Source organism: Echinops telfairi, unplaced genomic scaffold (assembly GCF_000313985.2).
Source record: "Echinops telfairi isolate 266 unplaced genomic scaffold, ASM31398v2 ScPeMD7_22;HRSCAF=79, whole genome shotgun sequence".
Classification (NCBI taxonomy): domain Eukaryota; kingdom Metazoa; phylum Chordata; class Mammalia; order Afrosoricida; family Tenrecidae; genus Echinops; species Echinops telfairi.
In genome coordinates, this window is record NW_022103919.1 from 544,305 (window position 1) to 571,473 (window position 27,169).

General features: G+C 36.6%; 1 protein-coding gene and 1 pseudogene across 1 annotated transcript in view; both read left to right on the forward strand.

Moving 5' to 3' along the window:
• The window catches only part of PBX3 (PBX homeobox 3), a 276,728-nt gene that overhangs the window by 111,931 nt on the left and 137,628 nt on the right, over positions 1-27,169 (forward strand). The gene's annotated exons all lie outside the window — the stretch shown is intronic.
• On the forward strand, positions 19,838-20,575 carry LOC101650178 (annotated as a pseudogene).

Consider the following 27,169-nt stretch of genomic DNA (forward strand, 5'->3'; position numbering starts at 1 on the left):
GGAGATAATAACATGCACAAAAACAAGACAGAGCAAAACCAAGCAACAATATACAACAAAACAACAGCAACAACAAACCAATGACAAAAAACAAAACAAAACACAACAGGAAAGAAAAGCTTGTAGTTAGTTCAAGGACTGTTTGTTTGCCTATAGGAGTGTTTTCCAGTCCAGTCTGTTGGCTCACCAAGCCCTGGCCCCAAAGTCCACCTTCGGCATTCCCTGGGATCCCCGCCACTCCATTCCCTTGCTGTTCTATTGCATCCCTTAGCGTTTTGCCTTGGCGTGGCGGGATCAGATCAGGTACAATTCCCACACCATGTCTCCAGTGTTGTCCCCTGTAGGGCTATGGGTCAGTGAAGGACATCGTGTCTCATAGTGGGGCTGGCCATGTGGCCCTCTCTGTGGACTGGCTGTTCTGAGTGGGAACATTGTCCTCAAGGCCTTGTGGGCCAGGATGTGCTCCATTCTCTCCTCCTCCCCCTTCATCTGCTCCTGTGTGCTCTGATCAGACATGTCCCTCTCCCCGAGCTGCAGATTCAGTGCTGTCCTCTGAAATAAATTCTTCTGGGGGTGGGGGCAGGTGTCTACATTGTTGGGATTGGGGCTGGCCCTTCAGACCTCCCCACTGGTTCCCTACTCCACGCCAGCATGTTGCATTTATATCTTGGAGCACCAGGTTGAAGTCTGGTCCCTCTATTCCTGTGGAGATATAAACAATACCCTCCCCTTGGGTGGGTAACTGCCCTTTGGTGGCCACTTTAATGTCCTCTTTGGTGAAATGGTCTATTTTGTCTTTACGTTGTTAAGTTTTTGAGGTTTTATGTGTTGGTTATTAGTTTCTTGTTGGATACATGATTTCCAAAGATATTCTACAAGTTGGTAACTTGTCTTTTTACTGATTTGTTTGGCAAAGCCTCTTGATTAACTAAGGTTTTAAAAATTTTTCTGCGCTTCATCTAATTTTTCTGATTTGTGTTTTTGTTATTATATTAGCTAATCAGTTGAAAGCTAGGTCTGCTGCTTGTTTTTTAAGAATACTATGATTTTAGTATAATCCAGTTTTGAACTTCTTTGTATATGGCATGAGACAAGGATCCTGTTCACTTCTTGAGAATGTGAAAATTCAGTTTTCCCACCATTAATCCATTTAATTCTACATTGCTAACTCAATTTTCTTTTGTTTTATATTTGTAACTGCCCTTCTTTGATTGTTAGAAACCTGTTCCCATTAGCAAAGTATATTTGATAAATTGGCCAGTCCTCTTTACGTGTAACTCAGCTCTTGCTACTGTTTACCTTTCTCCTCAGACAGATATAGCCCCACCTTAACATAAGATTTTACCCTGTGCACAAAGTAACTGGTATGACCTCCTTACCCTTTTTAGACTTCAGGATATTCTGGTAGTCTTCTTTCTCCCTTGAATGCATTTCTTGCTTTCCTCTAGTACTCTTGACCAGGATTAGGCCACAGTTGCTAATTGTGTATATGCTGTCTTGAGCCTACTTTGGCCTTTGCCACATTTCCAGTGGGCACATGTTTTCTTCTCATTCTCTCCAAACTTTTCTCTTGTTTAGTCCTACCTAAGGGCTTTAGAATGTGTTCCTTCCTCCTTCCTATTTTTTCTCCTTCATTTCTTCTCTTCCTCTTTTTGTCCCTACTATGTTTCACAGATAAAGCTCTTCTCTGAGGTATTTTAGTTATTCTTTTTTTGCTTGTTAAATTTTTGTTTGCTTGCCTGCATTATCTCTTTTCTGTTACTTTTCCTCGTTTGTTTTGGCCAATATTTTACAGTAGGGACTGCCTCCAAATGTCTGGTGTTTCATGTCTGGCCCTTTATTTCATCCCATGGTTTAGATATTGATATGCTGATATTTTTAATATTTATATCGCCATCTCAATCCTCTACCATGGAATCGGATTGACCAAATTGATGCCTCAATAACTCCACTTGGCTGTTTAGTAAGTTCCCCAAATTAGCACATCTAAAATGGAACTATTGATTTTCCCCTGTAAAACTTTCCTTCTCAATTTCAGTAACTACCAAGATCCCTCATCTATTAGTTCAGGCCAGAAACTATGATCACAGTTGATTCTTCTTTTTGTCTGACAGCCCCAGTCAGCAAGACCAGCTTCAAAATAGACTCTGAATGCTCCAAGAAGCACACATATCTCAGTTGCAATGAACGGAGTCTTGGATCATGATCTTTTATACCTTTCCTCACTAAAGAGAACATCATTTCTTTCAGAGATTGATGATTCCAGTGTCAGGATTAGATAGGCCAGTGTGAGCCTGGAACATCTTCTAATGCTAAAAAGTATAAAAATGCTGATAAAAGATAATGGAGAAATGCCACTAGGACCAGGAGCCAACTTGAAATTCCAGTTTGTACTCCCTGCCCACCTTTGAAGAGTTCCCATAGTCAAATCTAGGAAAGTTTGACCATCAAAATTATTAAGTACAATACTGAAACCATTGAAAAAAGTAGGAACTCAAGAGCCCTTAATTATGACAGAGGTAGGTAAGTAGATATATAAATAGACGGGGAAGGAGGAAGGAGAAAGGGCTTTTACAGTAGAATGCTGAGTGCTAGCTGGTAAATGCAGAGAGAGCCAGGTTTGTCAAAGCTTTACTTTAAATTATCATAGTAAAGATTAGATCAGGAAGTACTTGAGAATTGTGAATATTAAGTTTGAAACATTTAAAAGTAGATTGAAATACCAATTCATATGAGGGGTTTCTTCATTTTGGTAGTGGTTTGGTTTGTGGTCATCTAGCCATCAAGTCTTAGTGTCTTCGGCAGATAAGTTCCTTTCCAAGGTACTTTGCAATTTCTTGTCTGTGAAGTGGGGCAGGCATATAAGCTTGGTCCCTAATGTTCTCAGAGTAAAGTGATGGGAAAAGGTTGAAATTCTGAAATTCCAGTTTGTACTCCCTGCCCACCTTTGTCTGTATTTTGTCTTCCTAAGGTCAGCATCTCTTTGGTCCAACCTTTTCTGAGAGTAACTTTTTAACTCTTATTCCACCTTTGGAGATACCAGATGATTTTACCTTTCTTGACTTCAATATCTTGTTTTTTCCTGGTCTGCTAAGTTAGCCAACATTTGTTTGCTTTCAGCTTCCATAGTACAAAGGGGTACTCCCCAAAATTGATGCTCATTTGTTTTTTTGATGTGAGGGGCACAGTGCATTTGGAGTTAGTTTCACCAGGTCAGACTCTTAATCAAGCTTTCTTTTTAGAGGTTCTGAGAAGATTGTGTAACAGGGTGCATAAAAAAGGCCTGATTTATGGCAGGCAGAGAACTGGTTTTACCACCAAGACAATGCATCTGCTCACACAGCCATCTCAGTGTTTTGGCAAAAAACAGCCTGCCTCTCTTGCCCCAAACACCTTACTCACCTGACCTCGCTCCGTGTGACTTTTTGTTTTTGGAAATGAAGGACATGAAAGAGCAGTAATTTGACTACGTAGAAGAGGGGCTGTCAGCCATCCAAACAGATGAGTTTGGAAAATGTTTCCAAGAATAGAATCACAGATTTGACAAATGTATTAAGTGTAATGGAGACTACTTTGAAGGTGATAAAGTTGTTTTGTAAAAAAATTTAAATACAAAGCTTTGGGGTAAAAATTCCTTTTGGGGGGTTATTCCCACATAACATATTTTTTGCCGATCTATGCCCTCCCCCCACAATGGCTTTATTGTCTTTGTAGTACGGTTTTAATAAGGAGTCTTGACAAATAAATATATTCAATCCACTGATCCAGTTGGCTCTTTTAAGAGATTGAGACTTAAGAATTTTCCTGCTTAATCCTATATAATACACATTAATAGGAAATACAGTTGACTTGGGAACTGAGAGTTGCTGTGACCTAGACATGTATATCAATAGAAAGGAGAACTTCTGACCTGAAAATTGTTTTAGCCACTAGACATATATGGCTTCTTTAAATTGAGATGTGCTGTGAGTGTAAATTATACCATGTTGTAAAGGCTGAAATAAGAATGTAAAGTATCTCATGAATAATCATTTTCATATTGATTACACACAGAAATAATACTATTTTAGATATATTGAATTCAATTAAGGACATTACTAAAATCTTTGTTTTAAATTCAAAGATTAGAAATTAAAAATTACATCTATGACTCCTAATTCAATTGGGCACGGTTGCTAGAGAGTCTATTAGAATGTCATGAAAATATCCTCTGAATCAAAAGATTAGCAGATGGTATTTTTTCCCCAAGGACGGAGTTACTTGTATGCCTTGCTCTTCCATTGTTATTGTGCTTCTGTACACTTAGAAAAGATCTTTTACCCATGTGAACTTTTAACTTTTGTGGTTTTGGACTCACCGATTTATTTATCTATCTTTTGGATGCTAGCGAACTATTAGTAAAACTCTAAAATGGAACAGAATGCATTCAGATTATTCCAAACTGATTCTTCTATTTAAGATTAACTGACAATCTAGCTAAAATCCATCCCAGGATTTTTAGTCCTATGGAGTCATTCCATAGTACGTTTTTTTTTTTGCTATTCATTAAGTAGCATTCATGATCATTGATGAGAGCCCTGGTGGTGCAATGGTTAAGTACTTGTCTGTTATCTGAAAGGTTGGTCATTTGAATATACCAGTGCCTGCATCGGAGCAAAACCTCGTGATATACTCCCATAAGGATTACTTACTGCCAGTAAGTTCATTCTGACTCCTAGGGACTCTATACAGGGTTTCAAAGCTTTGTAGGTTTCTGTGGGAGGAGACAGTTTTAGCTTTCTTCCTGAGAGCAACTATTGGGTTTTAATCACTGACCTTGCAGTTAACCACCCAATGTTTACCTGACAGTGCCATCTCAGCCCTTCCCATGAAGATTACAACTTAGAAAACCTATAAGGCATAACTATGATATCACACTGGATTGCTGAGTTGAAAAATGACTTGATGGCATCTAACAACAACTGGGTCAACTTGGCCTCAAAATCCAATTGAGCACACTGTATTGTTTTTGTTTTATCGGCTTTTTACTTCTCAACAGGAGCACAGATTAGAGTCATTTTGGCTTTCGTTTTTAATTTTACATAGAGCATTTCAAATTAAAACGGCCTATCAGATCACTCTACTGAGATGTTTATGTGGCCCTTATATAATTAAGCCATCCAGCATTCAAACCTATTAACAGCTTCCAGAATTTGAGGTTGGAACACTATTCCCAATTGCCAGTCTTAGGCCTGAAAGATTAGGGAATTATAGCTCTTCATTTTTTACTCATATTTATGAGAATACTGAGATAAAATCTTTTTTTTTTCCAGTTCCATTCCCTTTTCCTTGTGTGCTTAGACAGATAAGTTTTACTCTAGGTCAGAAGAATTAGTTTTATTTCTTTCTAAAGACTAGTCAGATTGTATGCCGTTCAGGATTACTTCGGACCAGTCCATTTTGAAAATAATATTTTTAATCTAGTTAGCAAATCATCTTCAATTGTAAAAGTACTCCTCCCTTATAGTAGGGGAAAAAAATTCTATAGCCTTTTGCTCTACCTCTCTTCAGAGACCACATTGGCCTTGCTATTTAATCCTAAAACAATCTTTGATGTAGGTGGGACATATATTATTGTTTGTTTTAAATATCAGCAATGTGAGAATTAGAGAGGCAAAGTAAGGGCTATTCCATAGATCATTTGGCAAAGTCAGTGACAATGTCTAAATTACAGTCTAAATCATCCAAGTTATAGTCCCCTAGTCCAATTAGTTTTTTTTAATTACACTATTTTTGATTAAGGATTATTAGTGTTCTCACATTCTTAATGTCTCTGCAAACACACACACACACACACACACACACACACACACGGGCTTCAAAAAGTGTAGAAAATTATGAAAATACTATGAAGCTTCTATAGATTTCTGAAAACTATTTTTTATAAAAACCCCACAAGGAGCTCTATTACCTTTTTTTTTTTATCATTTTATTGGGGGGGGGGTCATGCAACTCATCACAATCCCTACGTACATCAATTGTATAAAGCACATTTGTATATTCGTTACCCTCATCATTCTCAAAACATTTGCTCTCTAAGTAAGCCCTTGGCATCAGCTCCAAATTTTTCCTCACCTTCCCCGCTCCCCCCTCCCTCATGAACCCTTGATAATTTATAAATTATTTTGTCATATCTTACACTGTCCGATGTCTCCCTTCACCCACTTTTCTGTTGTCGTCCCTCAGGGAGGAGGTTTATTCATCTGTTTTCCCTGGTTCCTAGTTTTACACAGAGGTCCACAGTAAGTGTTTGATTGTATTGAATTGAAACCAGCCTATAAAAAACCTGAGAAAACAATTGACCATACCAGACTGTAACCTGAATTATTATTTAGTATCACTTAGGATGGACTACTCTGATTTTCTAATTACTTTGACTCTGCTTCACCCAGCTTTATTGTGGTACTAAATAGGTTATTAGATATTGGGATTAAGGGTTGTCTTGATATGCTTGCTATTATTTAGTATTCCTATCTGCTTTTAAATGAACTTTCTAGGGCTTTAATAAAAGTAAGGCAAAACTTTGTCCTTTCCTCTTATTAAACCTGTAGCATCTGACAGTAGAAAAAAGGATAGTGGGACTTATTGGCACCATGGTGCAGAGCATTGAAGAATTCCATATTGTGACAACACATCAAAATAAATTGCTGTCAACAGACCAAAACACCAAGTGCTGTGATTCTGTCTGACGTGTGAAGATTCAGACAGGCTGTCTTGACAAGTTGTGGTGGAGCACCTGCATTTGACAGAGACAGTGATATATATCTGATTTGCCTGATATGAAGCACCTAGATATAGTTAATGCTGGTGACATAAAATTTCTAAGACATGATATGAGTTTGATAGTTTGCTTCTATTATGTAGTATTATCTTTTTGGTCACATTTTAATACTCACTTGGTTTTTATTTGTGCCTGTAGTTTGGCTTCAAAATATAATTGTGAATAATAAACTCTGAAAAATGTAACAAATTAAGGTTTAATTCAGTAATTTTTTTCTTGTAATATTAAAAAATAATACTATTGTAGTTGCTCAGAGCAAAAAGAAAGGCAATGAAATTTTATTTTACATGGAATCATGAAAGTAGCCCTAGTTGGAGGTTATATTAATAGCCAAAATATTGAAAGTGATGGGTTAAAAGTCATGAGCTACTATAAATCTTTTAAGCTGTGTTTGGCTTTAAAGCCTTCAGAAAAGGTAAAACCATTGAATAGGTGGTTAATTTTTACCTTTCATTACCATAAATGATAATTTTTTATTGTGTCAACTTACATCACAGCTCATTTATGAATGTGTAAAATATATCATAGATCTGGATATTAGTGATATAACTTGCGACTAGCTTCTCTGTTTCAGTTCTTCATCAAGCCACAGATATAGATGCTTCATTCTGACAGTTGTAAGCTGTCTAGATAAAAATTTCAGTTGTATATTTTTATCACATACTAGAAATGAAAAGACATTAACAATTGCCTCTTAGTTGAAAGAATAGTTTTAAAGGAAAAATCCCTAGAGACTTAGATTATATAAAATATGTAAGCTTATATTAAATATTTTGAAATAGAAATGAAGTAATGTTAATGGCATTACTTTCACTGTTCTCTAGAGCTAACTTGTTTATAGGATTCCTGGTTAAACTTACCATTATCCTGATTCAGAAATCTGTTAAGTTTTTCCCAATCTCAAAATGTTTCTCCCCTTCTTTGCCTCCTGTTTCTTCTTTTTAGGTGCTATTTCTTATCTTAGTTATTGGTTGTTTGATTTGAAGACTAGTTTTAAATTATAGCCAAATTGTTTTTCTGGTGGTTCCCCTCTGAAATATGTAACGAAAGAATTCAAAAGTGCACTAAAGTTGAAAAAATTTGATAGTGCTGCCCACAAAATAGTTTGTGTATATATATATATGTAAAATAAAAGTAAATAAATAAATAAATAAAAATCCATATATTCATTCATTCTTGACTGTATTGTTATTTTATCCCTTAAAGGCTGCTAATGAGAAATAGAGCCTCATTATGATTTTAAGGATGAGAGAGGAAGGCTTTTAATTAATGATATGTAAATGGTCTTGAATTGATTATGTTAGAATATCAAGAGAGATGGTTAGAAGCTGTGGTGTAATATATTTTAATTAAGAATTAATTAAAAATGATGGCAATTTCATAAAGCCTCACAGAAAATAGTGGAATTTACTTTCTGTCAGGAGTAAATTAGCCTGTGATTAAATAAAGGGTCTGCATTAATAGTGGAGTTATTTTTAAACTATGCTCTGAATTATGTAATTTTTCCTAAATAACTAAAATTAAAATTTAATATCTAAAAGTGGATTGTAAATGACTGCAGAAGTTGAACTTATTTTGTGAACCTAATATATTGAGCCATTTTTAGAAAAAATTATGTAAATTTTTTAACTTCAGTATGTACATTATATAGATTTAGAATAAGGAACTTTGTCTAGCCCGTTGCCTGATTTGTTGTTAGAGGTGAAGGAAGGCTCAGACAAGCAGGAAGTAGCCTTGGGTTTTCCTCTAGGAGTGTTCTGTATAGAATCTGGGAAAAGGATTTTCCTTTACTGGTGATTGAACATATATTTAAAGGAAATAGCTTTTTTGTTTTCCAGAGTTCAAAGGGAAAAGAACCCTTATTTAGATGTAATTTTTCATTATAAATAATAGTAATTTTACTGAAGGAAATAGCACCTATCTAGAAATGCTAAAATGTACAAAGGGGTTTCCAAAAGGTCATGGGAAAATTTCATTAACTTTAATTTCATTTTCCCCTGAACTTTTTGAAGCCCTTGATATGTTGAAGCCACACTTTTCCTGAGAATGCTCTATGATTCAAATCAACCAGGCTACATTATTTTTAAAGACCATAATTTAGTTTGTTTTGAAAGAGATATTAAAGAGGTATGCAAAGGAATCTGCATTGCGTTCAAGTTTATAATTTAATAAGTGCACATTTCATTAAATTTTACCATGCATTCACAATGGTATATGAGTACTTTAGTTGATTAAAACAAATTTATTCTTTTCATTGTGTTTGTTTGCTTGTTTTACAAATATGTATTGTTTGCCGTGAGTGTACAAGTCATATTTTGTGAAGTCATTGTAATGTTTGAAACACAACATAGTTAAGTAGTAGGAAAGAGGGAAAGTGAATATGACCAGATTTCCTATGCAGATGCCTACAATTGCTTTGGATTATTAACATTTTCTCCCCCCCTCAGAAGTTCCTTTTATTTATTTATTTTTTAATCGTTTTATTAGGGGCTCATACGACTCTTACCATAATCCATATATACATCAATTGTGTAAAGGATTATTAACATTTCAAATTGGCTGTAGTCATTCTAATACACACAGATATACGCATTATTAAATTTTTTCTTTGAAGTTATCACATGACTGTGTATGTGACACAGTCTTGACATTCTCACTCCTAAGGAGCATTGTGGTTGTACTTCTGTCAAGATTTTTTTTCGGTCTTCTGCTGGTCTATGGTACATTTAAATTTCTTTGTTAACAGCATAATTCAAAGACATCAGTTTTTACTTGGTTTTCCATTATATGAGGCAATTGAAAATACTTGGGCTTAGGTTAGGTATACCTTGATCTTTGACGTGACATCTTTACTTTTTAACACTTTAAAGAAGCCTTTTGCAGCCTTGCCCAAAGCAATGCATCTTTTGATTGCTTTGCTGAATGTTAATTGTGGATCCAAGTAAAATGAAATCTTTGATACCTTTAACCTTTTATTCCATTATGATGTTGCTTACTGCTCTAGTTGTCAGGATTAAAACATAAAAAAATTTTATATTGAAGTGTAATTAGTAATGAAGGCTGTCTTTTGTGTCACCTGCATATGGCGGGTTGTCAATGAGTCTTCCTCCGATCATGATGCTGAGTTCTTCATATAATTCAGTTTATTTGCTCAGCATACAGATTGATTAAGTAGTTTGAAAGGGTATACAACCCAGATCGACACTGTTCCTGATTGTAAATGCTTTATCCCTTTGTTCTGTTCAAACAATTGTCTTGTGGTCTGTGTACAGGTTCTTCATAAGCACAGGGACGTGTTTTGAAATTCTCATTCTTTGCAATGTTATCCATAATTTGTTATGATCCATGTAATCGAATGCCTTTACATAGTAAATGAAACACAGAGCAGCAATTTTCTGGTATACTTTGCTTGCATCCAAGATCCATCTGATATAAGCACTGATATGCTTCACTCCTTGTCCTCTTTAGAATTTGGCTTGTTTTCTGGACAGTTCCTATCCATGTTCTGCTAATCGTTTTTGTATTATTTTCAGAAAAATTTTACTTTTGTCTGATATTAATGTTTGATAATAGCTATAGTTTGTTGGATTGTCTTTATTTTGGAATGGATATGAATATGGATTCCTTCTAGTCAGTTCGCCCGGTAGCTGTCTTCTAGAATTCTTGACATAGATGAATGAGTACCTCCAGCTTTACATCTGTTTATTGAAATATCTTAATTAGCATTCCATCAATTCCTGGGGTCTTGTTTTTTGCCAATGCCTTCAATGCAGTTTAGGACTATTTCCATCAATACCACCAGTTCTTGTTCATATACTATCCCCTAAAATGGTTGGACGTTCGTTCACCAGTCTCTTTTGATACAGCGACTTGTATACCTTTTGTTGCTTCCTATGGTGTTCAATATTTGACCTATAAAACCCTTTACCTTTTCACTTCAGGGCTTGAATTTTTCATTTCAGTACTTTCAGCCGAAGAATGGTGAACATCTTCCTTTTTGGTTTTCTAACTCCAAGTTAGAAATTTTATTCTACTTTTTTTTTCCTGGTCGTTCTTTGAATCTTCTGGCCAGTTATTTTTTACTTCATTTCTTTTGTTCGTGTAGCTATTCTACATTCAAGAGCAAGTTTCTGATCATCTTTTGACATTCATTTTGATCTTTCATTCTTTTCTTTTTAATGACCTTTTGCTTGCTTCATCTATTCTAATCTTTTTTCCCAAGAATATTTTTTGACAATTCATGTATCAATATTTATATATTATTCTGAATGAAAATCTGTACTTTACTCATATTTCTTTAGTTTTGATATAATACCCTTTTTGTTTCATAAAAATAAACAAAAACTAAGTCCACCACCATTGTGGTGATTCCGACTCATAATGACCCTATAGGACTGAGTAAATTGCTTTAGAAGGTTTCTGAGGCTGTAAGTCCTTAAAGAAGCATTTTTATCCTTTGAAGTGACTAGTGGGTTAATGTCATCCTACAATTTGTCTGGTTTTCAACCATTAATGTTCAGTGTACCTGTTCTTAAGGACATCTCTAAATACATGTGGGACATGCTATCCAAACTTGTATTTTGGTCCTCGTGTACTTGTTTGAATTTTTTCAACTGCACCTTGTACAATTAGTCCCTGGGCTTATTCTGACTGATGTACTGAGTTTCTCTATTGTTTTTTAACACCATTATTAACAATTTGATTCCTGTGTATCCCATCTGGCACGGTCCACATGTGTTTATATTCTTGAAAAAGGTATTTTTAATTTATAAATTATTCTTGAAAATTTGATCTTACAATCTCTGGAATCAATTCTAATACCAAGAACATATTTTCCAACTACTCATTTTTCTTTAGTGAGAGTCCTGGTGACATAGTGTTTCCGTGTTGGGTTGCTAACTGCAAGGTCAGCTGTTTAAAACCACCTGCTACTTTGTGGGAGAAAAACAGGGCTTTTCACTTCTGTAAAGAGTTTACAGTCATTGAAACTCACATAGAACAGTTCTACCTTTCCTACAGGCTCGCTATGAGTAGGCATCAACTGGATGGCCATGAGTTAGAGAGAGAACCTTCTTTGTTTCCAACTTATGCATTCTAGTCGTGTAATTTTCAATGCATCTTAATCGCATATTTAATCAATTTTAGTTTGCAGAAGTTGATAAACATTTTCATCTTTGGCATTAGTAGTTAATATATAAGATTTAGTAATAGCCATATTAACTAGTAATACTTGTAGGTGTATGGATATTATCCTATCACTGAAGTGTTATGCTTCAGAATAGATCTTAAAATGTTCTTTTTGACCATGAATGTGATGCCAGTCCTTTAATTTGTCTTACCTAGCATAATAGATAATATGATTTTCTGATTAATAATGGCCCATACTAGACCATTTCAGTTCACTAATGCCTAGGATATTGACCTTTATTCATTGTAATTCATTTTTGCCATCTTCCAATTTTCCTAGATTTATACTTTGTGCATTTCACATTCTCTTTATTAATGGATGTTTGTAGCTGTTTCATTCTTTTTAGTAGTTCCATATCAGCAAGTGCTTGACTTCATCTATATCATTAAGGTAGATTACTTTGAGGACTCAGCTCTTCCCCAATTTGATTTTTCCCCCAATTAGCCTGAAGGGGGTTCTGATATTATATTAAATAATGTTCTACTGATATATATAAAGTGTTTTTAAAAATATTATTATTTGGAATTTAATACATATATCATTCCAAATTTCAATCCTGTCAAATAAAATGTACAATTGCTATCACATTCAGTTTCCAAACATTCTTTTTCTACATGGACTCTGATATCATCTCCCTTTTACCCCATCCCCACCACTATACCCCACTCCCTTAGGTGTTTTTCTTTTTTCTTACAACTCTTGTTACAGACCATACATCAATTGTATCCGACATATTCGTACATGTTTTCCATAGTTCTTTTCTAGACCTTTACTTTCCATTAAGCCCTTGGGATCAGCTCCTTCTTTTTATCCCCCACCCCCCCTTTTTTAAAAAGAAAATTTTTCAGTGTTTCTTTCTAGTCTGACTTTATCTGGAAGCTCCATTGAAACCTGTCCAACATGGGAATCCTGTTGGTATTCAAAATACCAGTGGGAAAGTGTCCAACATTTTAACAACACACAAATGCCCCAAAGTGTGACAAACGGACAGAGGAGTTTTACCTTAGTAAAATATGAGGGGGCATACCCCCCAAAAAACACCCCAGATTTTTCCCCCCAAAGCTATACGTTTAATTCTTTTTACAAAACAACCTTATCACCTTCAAAGTACTCTCCATTCCCCTTAAAACATTTGTCAAATCTGCGATTCCATTTTTGGAAACATTTTCCAAACTCATCTGTTTGGATGGCTGACAGCACCTCCCTGTTTTTTTTCTTAACCTATTCTATGTCATCAAATCGCAGTCCTTTCATGTTCCTCTTCATTCGTGGAAACAAACAGATGTTGCATGGAGTGAGGTCAAGTGAAAGAAGTTGCACGGAGTGAGGTCAAGTGAGTAAGGTACATGGGGCAAGAGAGGCAGGTTGTTTTTAGTCAAATACTGGTGCACTGATATGGCTACCTGAGCAGGTGCATTGTGGTGGTGGGAAAACCAGTCCCCCACCTGCCACAAATCAGGACTTCTTTCTTGCACACTGTTATGCCGCAGTCTTTTCAGAAGCTGTAAATAGAAAGCTTGATTAAAAGTCTGACTTGGTGGAATGAACTCCAAGTGCACTATCCACCTCACATCCAAAAAACATGAGCGTCATCTTGATATTTGATTTCACTTGAGATTTTTGGGTTGCGAGGTGACCATGGCATCTTCCATGGGCTTGATTGATGTTTGGTTTTGGGGTCGTAAGAATAGCATCATATCTCGTCTCCAGTAATGGCTTTGGGAAAGAAGTCTGGGTCACTTATGACCTGTTCTTTCAAAGCATGGCATGTGTCCACTTAACGCTCTTTTTCTTGGTCAGTCAGAACCCGAGACACACATTTGTTTATTTATTACTGTTTTTAAAAAATCATTTTATTTGGGGCTCTTATAACAATCCATACATGAATTCTCCCGAGCACTTTTGTACATATGTTGCCATCATCAATTTGAAAACATTTTCTTTCTACTTGCGCTCTTGGTATCAGCTCCTCTTTTTCCCCTCTGTCTACCACCATCCCACCCTCATGGCCCCTTGATAAATTATTAGTTTTATATCTTACACTGTCTGCTGTCTCCCTTTATCCATGTTTTGGTTGTTGGTCCCCCTGGTGGGGGGTTATATGTTGATCATTGTGATTGGTTCCTCCTTTGTTCATGCTATATTGAATTCTGGCTGGCTCGTCCCTTCCTTATGACCCTTCTGTGAGGTGATGCCCAATTGTCTAAAGATGGGCTTTGGGTCTCCACAATGACCCGCCCCCCTCCTCCCCCCCGCCCCTTGTTAGCTCTTCTGATGCCTGATCCGTGATCCCATCGACACCTCGTGATCACATAGGCTTGTGTGCTTCTTCCATGTGGGCTTTGTTGTTTCCCTGCTAGATGGCTGCTTGTTTAACTTCAAGCCTTTAAGACCCCAGACACTATATATAGCTGACCACCATCAACTTTCTTCACATTTGCTTATGTATCCATTTTGACTTCAAGCGATCATGTTGGCAAGGTGAGCATCATTGAATGCCAGGTTATTAAAACAAAGTGTTCTTGCGTTGAGGGAGTACTTTAGTAGAGTTCCAATGTCTGTCTGCTACCTTGATACTTCACATATGAATATATGTACATAGACCTATATCCCTATTATTATAAGTATATTTATATATGCATGCCTATATTTATACTTCTATAAATGTCTTTTGTCTCCTTGTTCTTTCCTCTAGTTCCTTTTACTTTACTCTTGCCCCACTATCTTGTTTGACCTTTATTCAGCTTAAGTAATTCCTCTCGGCTACATTGCACTTGATAAAACCCCATAGAGGTATTCTATGTCCTCCTCACCATCAATTTTAGATCTCTTGTTGTCCCCTTGTCCCTGGGTTTGTTGGCTCCCCCCTCACTTTCTTCCACAGTCCCCTCTCCCTTGCCTCCCTCAGAACCCTTGGTTCCATTGTTTTCTCCTCAGGGTTGTTTATCTTGCCTTTCTTATATAGATAGACATGAAGAAAAGGAGAGTCTATAAATATTTCCAGGTCTTTCTGCTGACCCTTATGTATGTTTCCTGATTGAGCCTGATGAGGTGCCAAGCCCTGCCCCCTGGGTCTGTAGTATATTTTCGGCATTCCTCTGGGACTTCGTTGCTTTGCTCCCCTTACTGCTCTGTTGTGCTCCCTTTGTGTTTTTTCCCAATGTGTGTGTGGGGTCAGACCAGGCACAATTCCCACACCGTGTCTCCAGTGCTGTCCCATGCAGTGCTGTGAGTCAGTGAGGGTACATTCAGAGGAACAAATTTCATAGTGAACCTTCTCATTCCCAAATCTATGGTTATAGTTTGCTGATGGAGCTCCAAGATAGTCCAGATAACTTCCCCATCTCTTTAATGGTTCATCTTTGGTCTTGAAGCACAAGTGCAAGACTTTTGTTCACATTTTCATTCAGGAAGTTGACGGATGTCCAGAACAACGTTTGTCATCAATTGACATTTCACCTTTTTTTGAAACAAGAAAACCACTTGTACACATGAGTCCTCCCCCTGCCCCCCCATAGTTCTTGTAAGCTTTGTTTAACATCACAGCCATCACACAAAACGAGGTTTGAGTGAAATTGCTTTTACGAAAAAATTCACTCTGACCAGAGAGGACCTTCTTAGGCGACACCAGTGGGTGCACTAACTTAAAGGGGAGTTGCTGGATGCCAGCCTGGAGGGGAAAAATGTAAACTGTGAAAGCTCTGTCCAGCAGAGCTTTTTCCTGTGTTTGTGTGTGTGTTTTTTTGTACGCCCTCAAGTGTGTGTGTGTGTACTTTCTAAAGATGACTTTTTAAAGAATGAAAAACGTATGTGATGCTAATTTGACTGTTTGTCCCCTTTTTAGGAGAAGGATCACAGTTTGAAGAGTTGACCTAATATTGAAGAATGTCCTCATTATTGAGTCTGGGAACAATTCATTCTGTCAAATGGTTTTAAAGAAAGTTTTTGAATGCTAAATGGTCCATTGGCCCTTCATTGAAATTTGTATGGTTGCTACTTAGTATTAGTTTACTTTTCTCTTTCCAAGAAAAACTCAAAAAAGGTTCCAATGTTTCCATTTTATAGTGTCAGAGTAGGAAAAAGAATAGTTAAGAGATCAAATTTTAAGTAGAGAAAAGATGAGTTGAGGAATTTTTATGAGATTGATGTCAAGGACATATGAAGGAGCACCGGAAATCTCTTATTTTTTAATTTCATTTTTTCTACAATTTTTCTTGAAGCCCTCTCATATTTGGTTTTTATTACAGAAATTTCAAACACACTACCATTTGATCTATTCTGAATCAGAGTGACCTTACATAGGGCATCCGAAACAGTAAATATAAGTAATTTGGTTCATGTTAGCACTAATGACATATAAGAAAGAAAAGAAAAGAAAAAAAGAAAGGAAAAAACCTAGCATTTCCCGCAACAAAAAATTAGAAAGGAGACATTGTTTTACTTTTTTGGCAAGTTTCTTTAATTGCTGCTGTTATCAGCAGCATTCTTTTATCTGCTTCTGTTGAAAAATTATATTTCATATAGCCTCTGGAAATTTTCCTCTTTCACTCATAGTAGAATGAGACTTAAAGGGCAACAGAAGCCTAGAACTATTTTGAAATATCTTTTGACCTAAAAGACCTCTGAAGATGCCTGAAGTACACTGAAAAGAAACTGATTTAGATAGATTCCCATTTTATAAATACATATTGTATACTTCTTATTGTATAATTTTGCTAATAAATTTTCTTTTTCTTTTCTCATTTTTGTCATTAGAAAGGGTTTTGGTGATTTTGTGGATTGGGCATTGGGCTGCTAACTGCAATACCAGTGGTTTAAACCACCAGCTCTCTACAAGGAAAAGATGACTGTAAAGATTTACAGTCTTAAAAAGCCTGTATAGGGTTGCTGTAAATGAGAATCAGCCTGAGTTCAGTTTCTTTGGTCTTGTTTTTGCTGTTAGATGGTCAATCTATGATAGCGATATTATCAAGTTTAATGTAGTAGCTTCTCTTATTTTATGGATTTTTATGTGAGGCCTTTTCTTAGAAGATCCTGGAAATCAGATTAATTTTGCCTGAGAGCCATTTTAAAAAATACTATTAGTGAATGAGAGTTTATCAGTTAGTTAAATTTTAGCCTAGAGTTTTTCAAAGAGCATAGTATATCATTAATATTTAACCTGTTGTGGAAACACAGGGAATCCAGGACAGATGATCCCTGCAGGACCAGTGTAGAGAATGGCAAAACCAGGAGGATGGAGAGAAGTTGGGGTAGAAAGGGGGAACTGATTACAAGGGTCTACATATAAGCTTCTTCCTGGGGGATGGACAATAGAAAGGTGGGTAAAGGGAGACATGAGGTAGTATAAGATATGATAAAATAATAAAAATGTATGAATTATTAAGGGTTCATGAGTGAGGGGGGAGTGCGGAGGGAAGGGAAAAACTGAGGAGCTGATACCAAGGGGTCATGTAGAAAGCAAATGTTTTGAGAATGATGAGGGCAACAAATGTACAAAAGGGATCGCTACAATGGATGTATGTATGGATTGTGATGAGTTGTACAAGCCCCCAATAAAATGATTAAAAAAAACTAACAAGTTGCAAAAGTTGGACTTGAAAAATTTGATTCCAGAAAAAACCTGCTATAATTGAGTATAGAACATAGGGACTCTAGTTTAAAAGAAATTTATTCATTCATTTTAGGGAATAGTTTTTGCTTGCTTTATTGAAGTGTTTCATGGCTTAACTTTCTTAAATATAGGATTCTTTCATTGTGGGTGAGGATGCTTCCTTACTTGAAATCCAAAGGATTTATTTGCTATTCTTATATCTCGATTATTTCTCACCAATAATAGATAAGTAACATATTATTTCTTTCAAAATGTTTTTATGTGATACTTAGATAGAACAGAATATGAAATATTATAAGGTCTTGGTGACTCTATCTTGCCTGGATTATTTACTGATAAATGTAGGGTGATTGTGTTGAGGGAATTTGTTTTACTAGAAAATATATCATATGATTATGAATGATAAAAACATTAATGATAATATCAGTTCTAAGTATTCAGACAGTTCAACTTATTTTGTAGGCTTATTGCGAAGGGTGGATTGCATTGTCCTTCAATTATGGGCATAAATTTTAACCTTACAAAATTATATAGTGTATAAGTGGATCTATTAAAGTAAAGTATTGGTGGTAATTCTGAAATAAAAGGGTCATGTAGAATATAGAGAATTTTTATGTTTTAATTTTTAACTATGAAATATTTCAAATACATCTGTATATACACCCTCCTTTCAAAATTAATAAATGTTAACATTTGCCACATCTCTTTTAGGTATTTATTTTTACAAAGAGTAAGCAATCAATTACTCTATTCAATTCTGACTCATGGTGAATTCATGGTTGGAGTAGGGTTTTCATGTATGCCATAGGGTTTCCAATGACTGATTTTTCAGAAGTTGATCACAAGACTATTCTGAAGTGCCTCTGGGTAGAGTAGAGGCTCCAATCTTTGTTTTTAATTATTTTTTTCCCCCAGTCTTTGTTAGAGAGTATACCTAGTTGCATGTGGTTGAAAGTGTACCCCTTCAAACAGAGGAAAGAACTAGTAGGCAAAGGGTATTTATAGAGGTCTAAATACAGGTGTGTACTTATGTAAATATATTTATATATGGTGATGGGGAAATAGATCTATATGCTATATATATTTATAGATTGAGCATTAAGGTGACAGATGGACATTGGGCCTCCACTCAAGTACTCCCTCAAAGCAAGAACACTTTGTTCTATTAAACTGTCATTCCATGATGCTCACCTTCCCGACACAATCACTGAAGACAAAGTGGGTGCAAAAGTTAATGTGGTGAAGAAAGCTGATAGAGCCTGGCTATCAAAAGATATAGCATCTGGGGTCTTAAATGCGTGAAGGTAAATAAGCGGCCATCTAGTTGAGAAGCAACAAAGCCCACGTGGAAGAAGCACACCAGCCTGTGATCATGAGGTGTGAAGGTACCAGGCATCAAAGGACAAAAAATCATATTATTGTGAATGAGGAGGAATGCAGATTGGGGACCCAAAGCCCATTTGTAGGCAACTGGACATCCCCTTACAGAAGGGTCGTGGGGAGGAGACGAGCCAATCAGGGTGCTGTATAGCAACGATGAAGCATACAACTTTCCTCTAGTTCTCAAATGCTTCCTCCCCCCACCCCCCCACCCCGGCCCACTATCATGATCCCAATTCTGCCTTACAAATCCGGCTAGACCACAGCATGTACACTAGTACAGATAGGAACTGGAAACAGAGGGAACCCAGGACAGATGATCACTTCAGGATCAGTGGTGAGAGTGGTGATACCGAGAGGGTAGAGGGAGGGTGGAGTAGAAAGGGGGAACCGATTACAAGGATATACATATAACCTCCTCCCTGGGGGATGGACAACAGAAACGTGGGTGAAGGGAGACATCGGGCAGTGTAAGATATGATAAAATAATACAAATTTATAAATTATCAAGGGTTCATGAGTGAGGGGGAGGGAGCAGGGAGGGAGAGGAAAAATTGAGCTGATATCGGGCTCAAGTAGAAAGCAAATGTTTTGAGAATGATGAGGGCAACACATGTACAAAATTGCTTGCTACAACAGATGTATGTATGGATTGTGATATGAGTTGTATGAACCCCAAATAAAATGATTAAAAACAAATACAGTGTACCCCTTCAGTCTACTCGCTCTCCAATTTCAACAAAAGTAGTTTCTACCCGCCTGTTCTGGTCTCGCCGCCAGGGAGTAAGCTGCTCTGCCGCTGTTGCCATGCCTCTTGGTCCCAAGAAGCACCTGGATGCTGGACAAACTCCTTGTCCATCCACTGGTGTGTTTGCTCCTCGTCCATCCACTGGTCCCCACAAGCTGAGAGAATGTCTCCTGCTGATCATCTTCTTAAGAAATAGACTTAAGTATGCTCTGACTGGAGATGAAGTTTAAAAAATTTGCTTGCAGCGTTTCATTAAGATTGATGGCAAGGTCCGAACTGATATAACCTACCCTGCTGGTTTCATGGATGTCATTGCCATTGACAAGACCAGAGAGAATTTCCGTTTGATCTGTGACACCAAGGGTCACTTTGCTGTTCATCGTATTACACCTGAGGAGGCGAAGTACAAGTTTTGCAAAGTAGGAAAGATTTTGTGGGCACAAAAGGAATCCCTCACCTGGTGACACACGATGCTCGCACCATCCGCTATCCTGATCCTCTCATCAAGGTGAATGACACTGTTCAGATTGATTTGGAGACCGGAAAGATTACTGATTTCATCAAATTCGACACAGGCAACATGTGTATGGTGACCAGAGGTGCTAACCTGGGAAGAATTGGTGTGATCACTAATAGAGTGAAACACCCTGGCTCTTTTGATGTGAAAGATGCCAGTGGCAATAGCTTTGCCACCACCTTTCCAACATTTTCGTTATTGGAAAAGGCAACAAACCCTGGATTTCTCTTCCCCGAGGGAAAGATATCTGCCTCACCATTGCTGAAGAGAGAGACAAGAGACTGGCTGCCAACTAGAGCAGTGGGTGAAATGATCTCTAGGTGGAGTGAATGAGGAGATCTCTACAATAAAAAATAAAGCTCTTTTTCTCCCCCTTTAAAAAAAAATTTTTTTTTGCCTAATTTTAAAAAGTAGTTTCTTCTGATTGAACTATTGGATTGTATGGTATGTGAATTACATGCCAATAAAACTGCTAGAAAATTTAAAAAACAAAATACTGCTCAGAAAAAAAAGTAGTGCCTACCCAGTAGTTGGTGTACATCTTTCTCCTGAATTTCAAAGAAAGTTTTACTATATATATGTATATATATGTATACATAGCTGCGTTTTTAAAACAAATAATTTTAGAGGGGGCTCGTACAACTCTTAGCACAATCCATACATCCATCCATTGTGTTGAGTACATTTGTTGCCATCATCATTCTCAAAGCATTTGCTTTCTACTTCAGCCCTTGGTATCAGCTCCTCATTTTCCCCCTTCCTTCCTGCCCCTCCTCACTCATGAACCCTTGATAATTTTTACATTATTATTTTGTGATATCTAACACTGTCCAATGTTTCCCTTCACCCACTTTTCTGTTGTCCATCCCCTAGGGAGGAGGTTATGTGTAGATCCTTGTGATCGGTTCCACCTTTCCACCCCACCCTCCCTCCACCCTCCAGGTATCTCCACTCTCAGCAGTGGTCCTGAAGGGATCATCTGTCCTGGATTCCCTGTCCTTCCAGTTCCTATCTGTGAACATCCTCTGGTCTAGCCAAATTTGTAAGGTAGAATTGAGATCATGATAGTGGGCGAGGGAATGTGGGGGTGGAAGCATTTAGGAACTAGAGGAAAGTTGTATGTTTCATCGTTGCTACACTGCACCCTGACTGGCTTGTCTCTTCCCCACGACCCTTCTGTAAGGGGATGTCCAGTTGCCTACAGATGGGCCTTAGGTCCCCAATCTGCACTCCCCCTCATTCATAATGATTTGATTTTTTGTTCTTTGATGCCTGATACCTGATCCCTTCGACACCTCTTGATTACATAGACTGGTGTGCTTTTTCCATGTGGACTTTGTTGCTTCTGAGCTAGATGGCCGCTTGTTTACAAGCCTTTAAGACCCCAGATGCTGTATCTTTTGATAGCCAGGCACCATCAGCATAGCTGTGTTTTTAACAGCAACTTAAAAATATAGTTTATATGCTTATAGTATGTATATTTTTGTATCTTACTCTTTTCATTCAGATTTATCCAGTTGCCACCTTGGGGTTGATATCATTTATTTGAACTGCTTTTAAATAATTCATCAGTATTCAATTATGCAAATGAACTTCACATTTATTTCATTGTTGTTGGATGCTTAAATCATGCTTAAATCAAATCATTAAATCACTTTTGGTATTGTAAATGTACTTGTATATATGTCCATGTTCCCATGCAAGAATTATTCTAAAACATATATGTAAAAATGGAAACATTGGATTAAAGTGCATATCAGATATGTATTTACTTTTACTTTCCAAAGTGTTTGATACAAGGTGTTGCTTTGGAATTATACACTTACAGTTTTCAGGATCAGAAAATAATTTATTTAGGTTGTAGTCTTCTATACACATTTATACCAGATACCAATGAGTCGTTTTTAAGTTTTGACTATTGCTTAATTTACTAATTTATATTGTGGGTTTTGGAAGCACCATTTTTTCCCCCCAGAAAATTTACTTCATGTATGTAAGATTGCCTCACCATCTTTGTCCATAAGGAGCATTCTGGCTCTACTTCTGAGAGAGAGATGTGTGTTCTTTTGGCAGGCCCTGATACTTTCAAGATTATTTACTAGCACCATAGTTCAAATGCCTTCTGTATTCAATGTCAATTTGAATTTCACTGTGACTTAGGTCAGGCACACCGTAGTCCTCAAAGTAACTTCCTTACTCTTCAACACATTACAGAGATCTTGTGCACATTTACCTAATGCAGTGCATCCTTTGATCTCTTGATGCTGCGTACATGAGCATTGATTGAGGATCCAAAATCCTTGACAACTTCAATCTGCTCTTTGTCATGATGTTGCCTATTGGTCCTCTTTACACTGTTTTAACTCATACTGAAAGCTGCAATCTTTCATCTTTATCAGCAGATGATTCAAGCTCTTCTCACTTTCAGCGAGCAAGTTGTACCATTTGTCTATCAAAGTTTGTTAATAAGCCTTTCTCTAATCCTGATACCACATCTTCATATAATCTAGCAGCTTCCCCGATGATTTGCTCAGCATAAAGATAAAGTATGGTGAGAGCATACAACTCTGACATACACCTTTCCTGAATTTAAACCATGCATTCTTCCCTTGTTCGCACAACTGCCTCTTGATCCATGTCCAAGTTATATGTGAGCACAATGAAGTGTTCTTACTTTTTTTGATAATAATGATCTTCTATGAAAAAGTTTCTTATCAATATTAATCAACTCAAGAATAATTACTGGCTTATATGGAAATGTTCCAACTATATTTTAATTTAGTATATATTTAATTTTGTTAAATATTTATTAAATATTAAAATATTTTAAATATTTATTTTAAATATTTTACCTAATAAATATTTAACCTTTTTAAAGGATTTGTAGCCATAAAAAGAGTAGGAACACAAGAAAGATTGTCTTAAGAAGTATGTTGGTTTTTACACCACAATAAAAATGTGTTTACATAAGCCTTATAAAAGGAGAGATGGAGAATGAAAAGTTTACAGCTCTTTTTTATCTGGTATCATTCTTTAATGTTTTCTAAACCATTACTAAATTTTAGTAGATGGTCTTTTAAAAATATAAATGATAAACATTTATTATAAAAAATTGAAATACAAAAATTATGCTTGATACAAAGGAAATAAGCTTGGTTCTACTTCTTTCACTGTAGATGTTTGATCTTCACATTTTATTTTATTTTCTTTAAGTAATTTTTAGTACCAATTAGAAGTTTTATGCCCAATATTTTAAGATAGAATTTTTTTAATAAATAATTTTATTGGGGGCTCTTATCACAATCCATCCGTCCATCCATTGTGTCACGCACATTAGTACATTTGTTGCCATCATCATTCTCAAAACATTTGCTTTCTACTTGAGCCCTTAGTGTCAGCTCATTTTTCCCCCTTCCCTTCCTTTCTCCCTTCACCCACTTCTCTGTTGACCATCCCCCAGGGAGGAGGTTATATGTAGATCTTTGTAATCGGTTCCCCCTTTCCACCCCACCTTCCCTCCACCTTCCAGGTATCACCACTCTCAGCACTGGTCCTGAAGGGATCATCTGTCCTGGATTCTCTGTGTTTCCACTTCCTATTTGTACCAGTGTACATCGTCTAGTCTAGCCAGATTTGTCAGGTAGGATTGAGATCATGATAGTGAGTGGGGGAGGCATTTAAGAACTAGAGGAAAGTTGTATGTTTCATCGTTCCTACCCTGCACCCTGACTGACTTGTCTCCTTCCTGCAACCCTTCCATAAGGAGATGTCCATTTGTCTACAGATGGGCTTTGGGTCCCCAATCTGCACTCCTCCTCATTCAGAATGATATGATTTTTTGTTCATTGATGCCCGATAACTTATCTCTTCAACACCTTGTAATCACACAGGCTGGTGTGCTTCTTTCATGTGGACTTTGTTGCTTCTGAGCTAGATGGCTACTTGTTTACCTTCAAGCCTTTAAGACCCCAGAAGCTACATCTTTTGATAGCCGGGCACCATCAGCTTTTTCACCCCATTTGCTTATGCACTCACTTGTCTTCAGTGATCATGTCAGGGTGAGCATCATGGGATGCCAGTTTAATAGAACAAAGTGTTCTTGCATTGAGGGAATACTTGAGTAGACGCCCAATGTCTATCTGCTACATTAATGCTCAACCTATAAATATATGCACATAGATCTATTAATTCATTGTCATATATAAATATATTTACATATGTACATGCCTGTATTTAGACCTCTGTAAATGCCCTTTGCTTACTAGTTCTTTCCTTCATTTCCTTTTATTTTCCTCTTGTCCCACTATCATGTTCAGCCTTCATTTGGGTTTCAGTAATTCTTGGTTGCATTGCCCTTGATCCTGCCCTACCAGACCCCGTACACCCTCCTTGCCACCAATTTTAGATCCCTTGCTGTTCCCTTGTCCTTGGGGTTGTTAACACCCACTTCCTTTCCCCTGTCTCCCCCTCTCCCATTTCCACCCCAGAACCATCGGTCCAGTTGTTTTGTTCTCCAGATTGTTTATCCCAGTAGATGGTCTTTTAAATGTAAGGTTGGAAATATTTTTGCTAATACATCTAGAAAAATAGATTGGTCAGTTGTATAAACTATTCCTCACCCTTGAATAGTATATATCACAGCTTAGGGCTTTATTTAGCAATCTATTTATAACAAGATACCAGAAGTTTTTATCAGAGATTAAAAGTTTTATGTGTTTAGAATGCTTACCTTATTTATTAGGAAGTCAAAAGGAACATAGAATTCTCGACATTATTCTGACAGATTTGCTTACATCTTTATTAAAAGAATTTTAAAACCTTTGATTTGACACTGGAAAACAACAACAGAAGTTCTTTTTGCAGTTCCCTTGATCAATGAGAAAATGCCTCATATCAGAACCAAATGGAAAGAATGTAGTTGCTGGTGGCCCCCTGGGAGTATTTTTTTAATTGGAATTAGAAGTTTTGTCTTGAAAGAAAAGGGAGACAGGTTATTTCAAAAATTCCCATTAGAGTACATGCTTATGTTGAGCTGTGCCACATTTTTTCTTGTATAAAGTGCAACTTTATCAGTTTTAAAGGTTAAAGGCTACGCATTGCATGATTGTAATAGTGTATTTCCACTTTTGAATATTTGTATACATCTTATTGCACTCCATTAGTCAGTGGACCAGAAATTCCATTTATTCAAATGCTGTTTGTCAGTACCTTCTTTTTTGGCATTTTAATCTGGAAGTATATTAATTATAAAATGCAGTTCTTAAGTCAATGTAACTATAATGCATTTTCTTTAGAAATCATATACTATCAAGTGTATAGACAAAAGAGAAAAATAAGCTTGATTTAATTTAGTTACTATGATATAAGGCTACGTTAATGCTGGTATTCTTTCTTAGGAATTATAGTACCATTTAAGTGATGTTAAGCATTTACTTTGGTGGCCAATGTTCCACATATTCAATTTTGGGTGCAATTTAAAATTTGCATTAGAGGAGATAAATAATTGCTTTATTTTTACTATCTCAGCAGTTTCTTTTGAAGTTTTCTTTCAAAGGCCAAAATAAGATGCTTAATATTTCAACCTTCCCTTTGTTAAAACGGAAAAACGAGCAACAAATCAGAAACATTTTAGTCTTTACCTGGTAGGCAAAGAGTTATTTAATGAGATTCCAGTTGAAAAATTCAAGTGCCATGGTCTTTTGAAGACTGTGGTTTGGTTGTGGTGTTGCTCTGTGGCGGAGGAGCCCCAGATGCCTGGCCAAGCATCCCTTGCCGACATCTGGAACCAGTTGCAATACATCACTGTCAAAACTGCTTTCTATACGTATCTGCATTTACGCATTAGTTACCCACGCAGCACTCATCAAAAAAGCTGAACAATCTTGACATGGTGTCCCTTGTGGAACTGCAAAGGTGAACCGAAGTTGGGAGGCAGTGTCTCGCGTCACTGTCTGCTGAGCTCTTACAACAGGAAGCCTGATTAAAAGTGAAAGGAAAAATTTATCAGTTGCTTCAGCTCTGTAGACTTCAGCATAATTTTTTATTTACAAAGGGATATTTTTTATTATGTAAAACATAGAAATATGAGCATTCAGCTGATTTTATTTGTTAAGAAACTAGAAAAATATTTTCAGATTTACTTGTAAAAATTAGTTTTGTATGTTTCTTACATTTTCTACTAGTAATGTAATTTCTTTTATATATCATTTAAAGAACATTTTAAAAAACAGTACCAGTGAAAACTTACAGATAAAATATGCAAATAAAAATGTACACAAATATATATTAACAAAGACACTAGGGTCAGTTAAATCTAATTAATGTAAAATTTAAAACAAGTGACTTATATCACCTTTTATTGTTTTATTATTTCATTTATACTTAATAATTAGGAGTATTACTTTCCTCATTTTATAGAAGGAGTACCATTCTTAAAGATGTTAATTAACTTATCCAAATTCCCTTATTAAACAATTGACCAGGGTGGCCATCTAGCAGGGAAGCAACAAAGCCCACATGGAAGAAGCACACCAACCTGTGTGTTCATGAGGTGTCCATTGGCTCAGGTGTAAGGCATCAGAAGACCCAAAACAAATAACCATTTCTATGTGAATGAGGGGGTGTAGAAAATTGGACTTCCCCTCACAGAAGGGACACAAGGAAGGGACAAGTCAGCCAGGGTGCAGTATAGCACTGATGAAACACAAAATTTCTCTAGTTCTTTAATGCTTCCTGCCCAGCACTATCATGACCTCAGTTCTAATCTTACAAATCTAGTTAGACCAGAGCATGTACACTGCTACAGATAAGAGCTCTCAACACACAGAATCGAGGACAGATAAATCCCTCAGGACAAATAATGAGAGTAGTGGTACCATGAGGGTAGGAGGAATGGGGGGGGG